Below are 10,755 nucleotides of genomic sequence, written 5' to 3'. Positions count from 1 at the left end.
GCTGGAACTAGGGATGCTGGGGGTGCTGCTGCACCCCCTGGCATAAAGTGGTTTCCATTATATACAGGGTTTACAGTTTGGTTCAGTGTTTCTCAGCGTCCCCTCTATATAAATTGTTCCACCACCCCTGGTTACAATGGGATCTCAAAACCTGGATGACAGGGCAACAAAATGTCAGATGAAATTCAATGTTGATAAATGCAAAGTGATGCATAATGGCAAATATAATCTCAACGATGCATACAAATTGATGGGGAACATATTAGCAGTTACCACTCAAAAATCTTGGAGTCATCTGCTCAGTGTGCAGCTATAGTCAAGAAAGCAAACAATGTTAGGAACCATGAGGAAAGGGATAGATAATAAGACAGAAAATATCATAATGCCACTTTATAAATCTATGGTACACCTGTACCTTGAATACTGCCTGCAGTTCTGGTCAACCCATCTCAAAAATGAATTGGAAAAAGCACAGAGAAGGGCAACAAAAATGGTTAGGGGTATGGAACAGCTTCTGTATGAGGAGAGATTAAAAAGACTGGGACTGTTCAGCTTAGAAAAGAGGTGGCTGGGGTGGAGGGTCTGAGAGAAGTCTAGAGCAGGGGTCGGCAACCTTTCAGAAGTGGGGTGCCGAGTCTTCATTTATTCACGCTAATTTAAGGTTTCGCATGCCAGTAATACATTTTAATGTTTTTAGAAGGTCTCTTTCTAAAGTCTATAATATATAACTAAAGTATTGTTGTATGTAAAGTAAATAAGGTTTTTAAAATGTTTAAGAAGCTTCATTTAAAATTAAATTAAAATGCAGATCTTATCAGTTTAGTGTGATCCTTGCCCTTGCTTTTTCTTGCTCAGTCCAATGTCTGGCACATATTTGGATATTTTCAGCTGCACACAGGCTTGTGAGTGATCAGTTGTTAACTGGCTCCAAGAGGGACAGAGGACAGATTTCATGTGTGAAAATACCTGTTCACACAGGTATGTGGATCCAAATGCTGAAAGTATTGCAAACACAATTTTCTTCAAACAGTAAAATTTCTTCAAACAGGGATGTCCGCCAGGTCAGAACAGAGGCCCCATGATCTCTCTCGGTAGCTTCAAGTGCACTCCACAGATCTCCAAACTTTGAAGCCCACAATTCTGAGCTTTTTAACTGAATGAGCTGCATTTCAAAATCTTCAACACCCATCCACTGAAATACAGACAAATCCAAGTCGCTTTCATTGAACTTTTCAGGTTTAATTAGAAAAGAAAACATTGGGCCAAATTGCTGGAAATCTTGAAATCTGTCAGAAGATTCTGATTCCAGTTCTTGCATGTACATTCTAATCTCAACATCAAACGCAGCGCTCTGTTCCACGTGGCATAATAGTGATGTAAGCAGCAAATCAGGACTTAAAAATATGCCAGTACAGTGGCACTGGAACAATTTTTAAGGTGAGGGTGCTGAGCTGCATCCCCTCTTGTCCCTGTCTGCACCCCTCACTGCCCCTTGCTGGGGCCAGTGGGCCACAGCTGGGGGCAGCTACAGAGCCCCAGACTGGTGGCTGGCACCCAGGGCCAGCAGCGGGCTGAGCTGGGCAGGGGGCCGGAACCCTGGCTGGCAGGGGGCTGGTGGCTGGTACCCCAGGCCAGCAGCGGAGCCCCCTGGACCGGGACCTGGGCAGTGTGAGTGCCACTGAAAATCAGCTCATGTGCCATAGGTTGCCTACCCCTGGTCTAGAACATCATGAATGGTGTGGAGAAAAAAGTTCTTCACAAAACAGAAGAGCTAAGGATCACCTGATGAACTTAATAGGCTACAAGTTTAAACAAACAAAAGGAAGTGCAGTAGAACCTCAGAGTTACAAACATCTCAGAACATTATGGTTGTTCTTTCAAAAGTTTACAACTGAACACTGACTTAATACAGTTTTGAAACTTTACTATGCAGTAGAAAAATGCTGCTTTTAACAATTTTAATTTAAATCACAGAATCACAGAACATCAGGGTTGGAAGAGACCCCAGGAGGCCATCCAGTCCAACCCCCTGCTCAAAGCAGGACCAATCCCCAATTTTTGGCCCAGATCCCTAAATGGCCCCCTCAAGGATTGAACTCACAACCCTGGGTTTAGCAGGCCAATGCTCAAACCACTGAGCTATCCCTCCCCATGATGGTCCATTGGGATGGTTTGGATTTGACTTTTCACCAATAGGAAAAGTTCTCGGTGGCCACAGATTCTCCACAATATGCTGAAGGCAACAGCTTTTCCCCAGATTCAGCCCTGTCCCATTACACATCCAACACCAATGACCTTTTCCCTCCACCACACTTATCCATTTAGATGCATTTATTCCCACCGCTTCCCAAGTGTCATTGCTGTTCCATATTTTGTTAAACGGACGAAGCCCTCCAGTGAGGAGTGGGGACTTGAGTGGGATAGCCAGGACAGAAACACCAGTTTGAGAGTGGGCTGGGATGTGGCTGCAGACCCAGCAATTAGAAATATTAAGGGTCTGAGCTATCCACACCTGCTGCTGGATAAAAGAATGGTCATCGTGGTCTCCCCAGACCGTAAGATACCAGCAGCCGAGGAACAGGCAGAGGCGCGTGTTGAAACAAGCAAAGAAAGTTTCCTTATCTTGTCAAATTTTTTTTAAAGCTTTCCCTTTGTTATTTTTTTCTTTGTAGTTTATGTTTAACAAAGTATTGTATTGTACAGTATTTGCTTCTTTTCTTTTCTTTTTTTTTTTATCTGCTGCCTGATTGCATACTTCTGGTTGCCGATGAGGTATGTGGTTGACTGGTCAGTTCATAACTCTGGCGTTCATAACTCTGAGGTTCTACTGTACTTCTTCACACAATGCACAGTCAACCTGTGAAGGGCAAAATTATAACCGGATTCAGAAAATAATTAGTTTGTGAAGGATAGGTCCATCAGTGGCTATTAGCCAAGATGGTCAGGGACACAACCCCATAATCTAAGTGTCCCTACTCCTTTGACTACCAGAAGCTGGGACTGGACAATTGGATGGATCACTCAATTTCCCTTTCCTGTTCACTCCCTCTGAAGAATCTGGCATGGGTCACTGTTGGAAGAAAGGATAATGAGCTAGATGGACCAATGGCTTTACTGGGTCAGACCTTTCTTATGAACCAGTGGACATGATTCTCATTTACACTAAGGCCACTTTACACAGCTCAGGCAGCATAAGAGTGTCTATCCACTATAAGACTCCTTTACATCACCAGAGCTGTGTAAAATGGCCTTAAATGTAAACACATGCCAGATCCATTGTCCCAAGTTCCCAGGCAAAAATAGTGCAAAGGCATGTATACTGCACTCAGCATGGGTGGAGAAAAAACAGACATGCCTTGTGCCACTCAACAGTAATCACTCTAGCTCAGGGATCCGCAACCTTTGGCATGTGGCCTACCAGGGTAAGTCCCCTGGTGGGCCGGTCCAGTTTGTTTACCTGCTGCGTCCGCAGGTTCAGCCGATTGCAGCTCCCACTGGCCGTGGTTCGCCACTCCAGGCCAGTGGGGGCTGCGGGAAGCGGCGCGGGCCAAGGGATTTGCTGGCCGCCGCTTCCCACAGTTGCCATTGGCCTGGAACGGCAAACTGCGGCCAGTGGGAGCTGCAATCGGCCGAACCTGCAGACACGGCAAGTAAACAAACTGGCCCGCCCTGCCAGGGGGCTTACCCTGGTGGGTCGCGTGCCGAAAGATTGCAGATCTCTGCTCTAGCTGCTGAAGGAGTGCTGTTGACAAACTTAAAAGGCAAAGTGAAAAAGTTAGGGCAATTTTCATGGCTCCATAGTATCTGGGGGACCAGGCAGGGCACAGAAGGGCAGAAATTGTGATCCCACCAGTGAACTGTCCAGAGAGAAATTACTCAAAACCTCAGCTCACTTAAAGTGAACTTTATTCTGAAGGGGTAGAAGAATGGAAATGAGCCGGGCTCCCAGCACTCGGAGCTAATCCCCTCGTGAAAGTGGATTACCAGGAGCGCTGGGAGAGCTCTCTCCCAGCACTCGTGAGTGACCACACTCACACTTCAAGGCACTGCCACGGGAGCACTCCTGCGACAGCATTTTGAAGTTTCCAGTGTAGCCATGCCCTAACATATCCCTGTGGGTTTTTTCCCCAGTAAGGAGTGTCTGGGATCTGAATATTGGTTCACTCTGTCCTCATCAAATCCCACCAAGGAAGGCACATGGCAGGTAAATCCCTATCTATAGGTCTTGTTCCTAAACTTCCCTCTAAACCTACCTATCCTCTGGAAAGATACCTATGTCATAGAATCATAGAATATCAGGATTGGAAGGGACCTCAGGAGGTCATCTAGTCCATGTCATCATCACCCATTCCAAAGCTGGGTGTTTGGACACCCAGATTACATGCAACAATTCTTCACCCATAAATTTAGGACTTGTCTTCAGTGCAAAGTCAATTCAAGTTAAAATTAGAGCATGCCTCAAACTGATGTCCTACCCACACTTACGATTCCTTAACAGAAGCTCAGTGGTGCTTTTTAACTTAAGTTAGCTGACTCATCAGCTGCTAACATGATCACACTGTACCACGGACACAGGCTAGCGTCTCTTGAGTGCCACTAGTCCTCCAATGCATTCCCACAAATTTACTGTGTGTGCCCAGAAAAGAGAGACAAGTCTTCCCAGAGTTCTCAAGGAAAGAATTCCCAGAGCAGTTCATCTTAGTGCAGAGAAATGTAGGATGTGCCCCCAGCAGCTTTAGTGCACCACACAAGTGAGTGCAGCACCTCAATAGACATGGCCCAAGGGTTATTTCATGGAATGGCTGCACTTACTTGAGAGGGGTAACTCAAGTGTGGAAAACTCAAGTTCACTTGATACTGACAACATACCCTGAACCTGACAATTCTGCTACATCTTCAGGTCAGCCAACATCAGTCCAGATTAAAAGAGAGAGAGAACTTTCATTCCCCAAAAAGCTGCTTTCAGCACCTTTCAGTTAAAATTAGTATCAGATGATGTCATGTATGATTCCACTTTTCTGCTTTTCAAAGTAATTCCTCACTGGGTTTCTAAAGCAGTGTGCTGCATTAAACACTATATTCAGAATTTCTTCTATTTCTCAGTATTCTTCAGGATCAGATGCCTTGAGACCCAGTGCAGATCCCCAATATTCAAATCTTTTTAGCCCATAGCTGATTCTCTACCACTTCCACATACTATTTTAATGCATAATTGTTCCAAATTAGAGAGTTCCAGACAGACATGCCCTTTTTCAATTGCCTGCTCTGATGTCTATCACTCAAGCATCATAAAACACTCTCGAGCCTCTTGCTGAAAGTGCTCATTTTAGCAGAAAGTGCAGAGTGCTCATATTGTCTCTGAGGAGATTCCAGCAGATCCTCAATCAAATCATCTTCTCAGATGACATATTTAAGTCTTGAGTCATTATATTACAAGAGGACAACTGACAGACCTGGCTGTAGAAAGTTCTCTCCTTTCTCTTTGTGTTCCATTCTTTTAATGTTTTTTATGCTTATACAATAGATGAAAGACTATCATGTGGTTTATTTGGGGGGCTGTGTGCAAAGCCAAGCAGCCTGCTAGGCTAGGCTGAGAGAGATTACAATGTTCTAACAATTTTATGTTCATTATGGGATTACAGGAAAATATACAACTAGGGGCCGTATTGTGATCTGTAAATCTATAGTAATTCCATTGCCTTCTAAAAGGAGTCATTCCAGCACAATGCAAATCAAAACCTATCCCTCAGATTAAATCAAAACTTTATCAGACCTAAAACTTCAAGAATTCCACAAAAGTGATGGATATTCTTATCAAGACCAGCTCTGGCATTCCCTTATCATCCTTTCCTCTTCAAAGCACATATACTATAATATACTCTATGTTTTTTCCTCCCAGGTATGTTCCTATTCAGCCACAAATTCATCTTACATAAATCTGATATGTTAGCCATAGATATATTTAGATAGATGAATCTGGACACTAAATAGAAGTGATTTAAAATATCTTTGTTTGGATTCTAAACTTAAAGATGAGCCATTAAGATTTTTTAAAAAACATTTTGGGTACATTGTGCAATTGAAGGAGGGATTGCAGCTCTGGACTAGAGACAAACAACAAATCAAAGAATCAAAAAAGTTAGCGGGAAAGGGAGAACAAAAAAAGGAAAGCAGATAAAGTCTGTGAATGCCAATAAATGACATGGTGGCAATTCAGCAAGATTCTAGTTATGGGCAAAAGCAAATGTGGAATTTAAGATATGTACAACCCCAGTCCTGAACTACATAGAGTGTGATCCTGTTAAGATTTTGGCAACATGTTAATTAAGTGTAACTTAAGATTTAGTAGTAGCTGCAGGTTACTACATAAAAGAAGTCATCAACAAAGTAGTATGTGGCTCACCCGTGGATGCTAAAAGAGCCCTAACTACAGGAATCACATCTCAGCATACCGTAATAACTTATGAGAATTGTAATAAATGCAACTGACCCTGTTCCTTTTCAGTATGCATTTCTTTGGCTACTTCCTTCTTTGCACATATTCATAGTTCCCTGAGTGTTCTTTGTTCTTTTGAGACTATTCCTCTTACTTGTGGAATTTATCTATCCCTTCTTGTCCTTCTGGTTTATCCCTCTCTCAAGGAGAATAATCTAAAACACAAGGAAACGTAATTAGCATATCAGGTATAAGTGCATGTTATGGATTATAGGAAGGAGGGAAAGGAAATAGTGATTTGCTATCAAATATCAAAATGAATAGGAGCACCAGTTCATAAATTCAAAGTAAACCTGTTTCTTTATGCACCAGAAAGGTGCACGACTACTTATACAATGGATTTATTACCTTTGGTATTTGATAGCCAACCTTGTTGGAGGGAATATAATGTTCTCTGAAGGATACTAGAAAAACTTGATGCCAATCAGTGGGCCATAAAAAAGTAAGAACAAAGGAGAGTTAAGAAAGTCTGAGAACCCAATGACTATATGAATAGCACCAATAAGAAAAAATCCCTACAAATTCAAAGACAGCAGAACACTTGGAGTAATTAACCTAGATTGTAATGCTAAGAATATGCAAAGACCAGGCAGCGGTTTGGCTTCTGAGCAGCGAGGCTGGCTTATTCTCATCTGAGTAATTAAGTTGTATCATTTACAGTCCATTATTCTGAAGAATGCTGAGGCTGCATGGCCACTGTCAGGTAAACAGTCAAGGCTGTGGCTTGATACTCATTTTCACTAAGATCCCTTTGCACCACTCTGGCAATGTAAAAGGGCCTTAGAGTTAAAGTTAATGCAAATCAGGCCTAGAAAGAATGAATATTGTTCTTTATATCTAAGGGCCAGAGTGATCAGAAGAGCAACTTTTGCTACTGAATTTAGAAAAAGTTCAAGAATATTGTCTAGGGGAATAACTAAAGAAAATTGATACATACAGGCCAAACCATCACTTTCCCCTCAACAGACAGAAGGATGGAAACTGGCAGCTCTTGAAGGATGGAAGGGGGAGGAGAGACAGAGATGAAGAAGAGTCATTGCTATCTCTGCAGCATCCTTCCCCTAAGCCTGCGGAAGTCCTTTGGGGGGTGGGATGGTGGGGGGGAAAGGCCAGGGAGGCCAACAATCTCCACTCTTTGGCAGCAGCCCTAACCCCACAGGAACTCTTCACCTAAGTCGGTGCTGGATAGATCAACCATTCATTTAGCTGGGTTCCCTGTCTACAGAGTCCCCAACATATCCAGGATTATTGTGAGTCAAGACTTTAGGAGTTTGTTCTTATACCGTCTCATAACTCCCTGATGCCTGGCTGATTTCTCATCAACTTTTGCCTTTTCTTAAAATAGCCACATCTTGTTATTTCCAGTAGGATAGAAATCATGCTGCCTGTAATGAAGATGGGTTCTGTGTTAAGGAAACTTGGTGGGAGAGAAATTGGTGAGCAGACAGAAACTAAACGTTAGGTGTAGCAGATCATCAGGTATGGCAAGAGGGAGACGGGTTCAGGGAGGAAGACTTCTTGGGACAAGGGAGAAAAAGAGTAGCTAACACAAGGGATTTGGGACAGAGAAGAATGGGAGAAGTAGGAAATTTAGGAGGAAAAATATGGAACAAATGAAAGTGGGGGGAATAAGAGTAGGACAGGACTTGGAGCAGGAAGAGGAGAGACAGGCAAAGAGATGGGGAAGGCACAGAGGAAAAAGATGAAAAGAATGACAGCAACCACACCTTAGGGATTCGAAAGTTAGCAAACTCCTCTGAGCAGCCAGTGGGGGAAGCCTGCACATGTGTGCACGCATTTATGGCTTAATTTTGAACCTGAAGTGAGTGCACAGAGATTGGGGTTATATACCTGTCTCCTAAAATCCAAAAATCAAAAGACAGACCAAAGAGCAGTGGGATTTATCATCTTTTAAATCATGATTTTAAATCATGATGTCAAAGCCAGACTCAAGATTTTTGAGCACTTAATGTTGGAAATATCTGCAGTCAGAGGATGGGAAGTATGACTCCAAAAACAAACCTATCTTGCTAGGGTGGGCTGGGAGACAGTTCAAAGGCCTCTGGCAAAAAAAAAAAAAAAAGAGTTTACAGGTTCAGTTGCCCATGATTAACCTTTCTAATTTTGCATGCAGGTGGGGGAAGGATAAGCAGTCCAAAATGGCATATCACCCTCCTCCAGCCAAAAGATATTAAGGATACATCGGGGTGAGAATCTGTGGAGTTTCCAGTCCCCTATGCAAGATAATGTGCTCGTAGGGTCAGATTCTAAGCCTACTGCAGTTAATGAAAGTCTTTTCATTGACTTAAACAGGCTTCAGATCTGACCCCTATACATTTTCTTCTAAACATTAGAGCTGGGACAACTTCCTAAGGGAGTTCAGTGCTCAGATCCACTGCCTTTCAAAGGGATACTACTTTGAAAAATACCAGACACCTGCACTGCTCCAAGGGTGAGTACGAAGAAGTGTAGGAAGGATACAACAAGAAGCAAGAACTGGAAGGAGTGCTCAGATTACATGTATCACAATGAGTTTTATCAGTTATCACCAAAAAAAAAAAAATAGATGAAGGGCCATGAAGTCCCAGAAAGACTATGGCAAAGGCTAGACAACAACCTATTTGAATTTGACCAAAAGAGGTATTATTCATTATTACTACTTTAAACCCACAAAAATTTCAAAGCTACCAAGCAAGCAGCAGAATGGTAATTCCTCATGTTGAAATTTCTATTTCCAAGGTGTGGAGTACCAGAAGTTCTTGTTACTGACAATAGACCGAATTCTCAAACATAGAATTCCAGGAATTTACAGAGACCTGAAAGCCTGAGTACATTATCTCCTGTCCAAAAATACCCACAAAGTAAGAAGATGTTCAAGAAAGCTAATCCAGTGCTTTTCAAACTAGGGGTGCAGCTTGTTCAGGGAAAGCCCCGGGTGGGCTGGGCCGGTTTGTTTACCTGCCGCGTCCGCAGGTTCGGCTGATCGCGGCTCCTACTGGCCGCAATTCGCCGCTCCTGGCCAATGGGGGCTGCGGGAAGTGGCACGGGCTGAGGGATGTCTAAGAACCACCCAGCATGGGGGGAAAGATAGCTCAGTGGTTTGAGCATTGGCCTGCTAAACCCAGGGTTGTGAGTTCAATCCTTGAGGGGGCCATTTAGGGATCTGGGGCAAACATTGGGGACTGGTCCTGCTTTGAGCAGGGGGTTGGACTAGATGACCTCCTGAGGTCCCTTCCAACTCTAATATTCTATGATTCTATGATAATACAACCAACCTAGAGTGAGTGGAGTTACAGTGTACTGAGAAAAATAGCTAAATGCATACCAGACTAAATTATTAAGTGACTCTGCAATATATTTATCATTCGATTTTGAAGTATGTTATTATGCAATGTCAGTGTTAAGAGTTGGATTAGGCAAATTAAGTAACAAAAAAGGAAAGATTTAAGGATAAGTATCAGGTCTCTACAGAGTGTATGAGTGCAGATGCAAAGGTGTAATGTTATTATGGGAATGACTATATCTATTAAATGGCAAAATTCAATATCTTTCATTATTGTTTACAGCAGGGACTGGCAATCTTTGACACACAGCCTCCCAGGGTAAGTCCCTGGCGAGCTGAGCCGGTTTGTTTACCAGCCGCGTCCGCAGGTTCGGCCGATTGCAAAGCTTCTCTAATGCGCCCTGCTATGCTCTTCTAACCGCCTTGTCGTCTGGTAGGTTTGCCTGAGCTCCTTAATTTTCATGTGGCACTGCTGCAAGTCCCTGTTATAGCCTCTGTCCATCGTGCCCTTGGAGATTTTTTCAAATATATGGGCATTTCGTCTTTTCAAACAGAGTTCTGATAGCACAGATTTGTCTCCCCATATCAGATCCAGTACCTCCCGTTTGGTCCATGCTGGAGCTCTTTTGAAATTCTGGGACTGCATGGTCACCTGTGCTGATGAGCTCGCCATGCTGGCCAAACAGGAAATGAAATTCAAAAGTTCCTGGTGCCTTTCCTGTGTACCTAGCTAGTGCATCTGAGTTGAAAGTGCTGTCCAGAGCAATCACAATGGAGCACTCTGGGATAGCTCTCAGAAGCCAATACCGTCAAATTGCATCCACACTACCCCAAATTCGACCCGGCAATGTCAATTTCAGCACTAATTCCCTTGTTGGGGAGGAGTACAGAAATTGATTTTAAGAGTTCTTTAAGTCGTGTGGATGGGTGCAGGGTTAAATCAACCTAACGCTGCTAAATTCGACCTAAACTTGTA

Source organism: Caretta caretta, chromosome 1 (genome assembly GCF_965140235.1).
Source record: "Caretta caretta isolate rCarCar2 chromosome 1, rCarCar1.hap1, whole genome shotgun sequence".
Classification (NCBI taxonomy): domain Eukaryota; kingdom Metazoa; phylum Chordata; order Testudines; family Cheloniidae; genus Caretta; species Caretta caretta.
Note: the sequence above shows the minus strand (reverse complement) of the source record.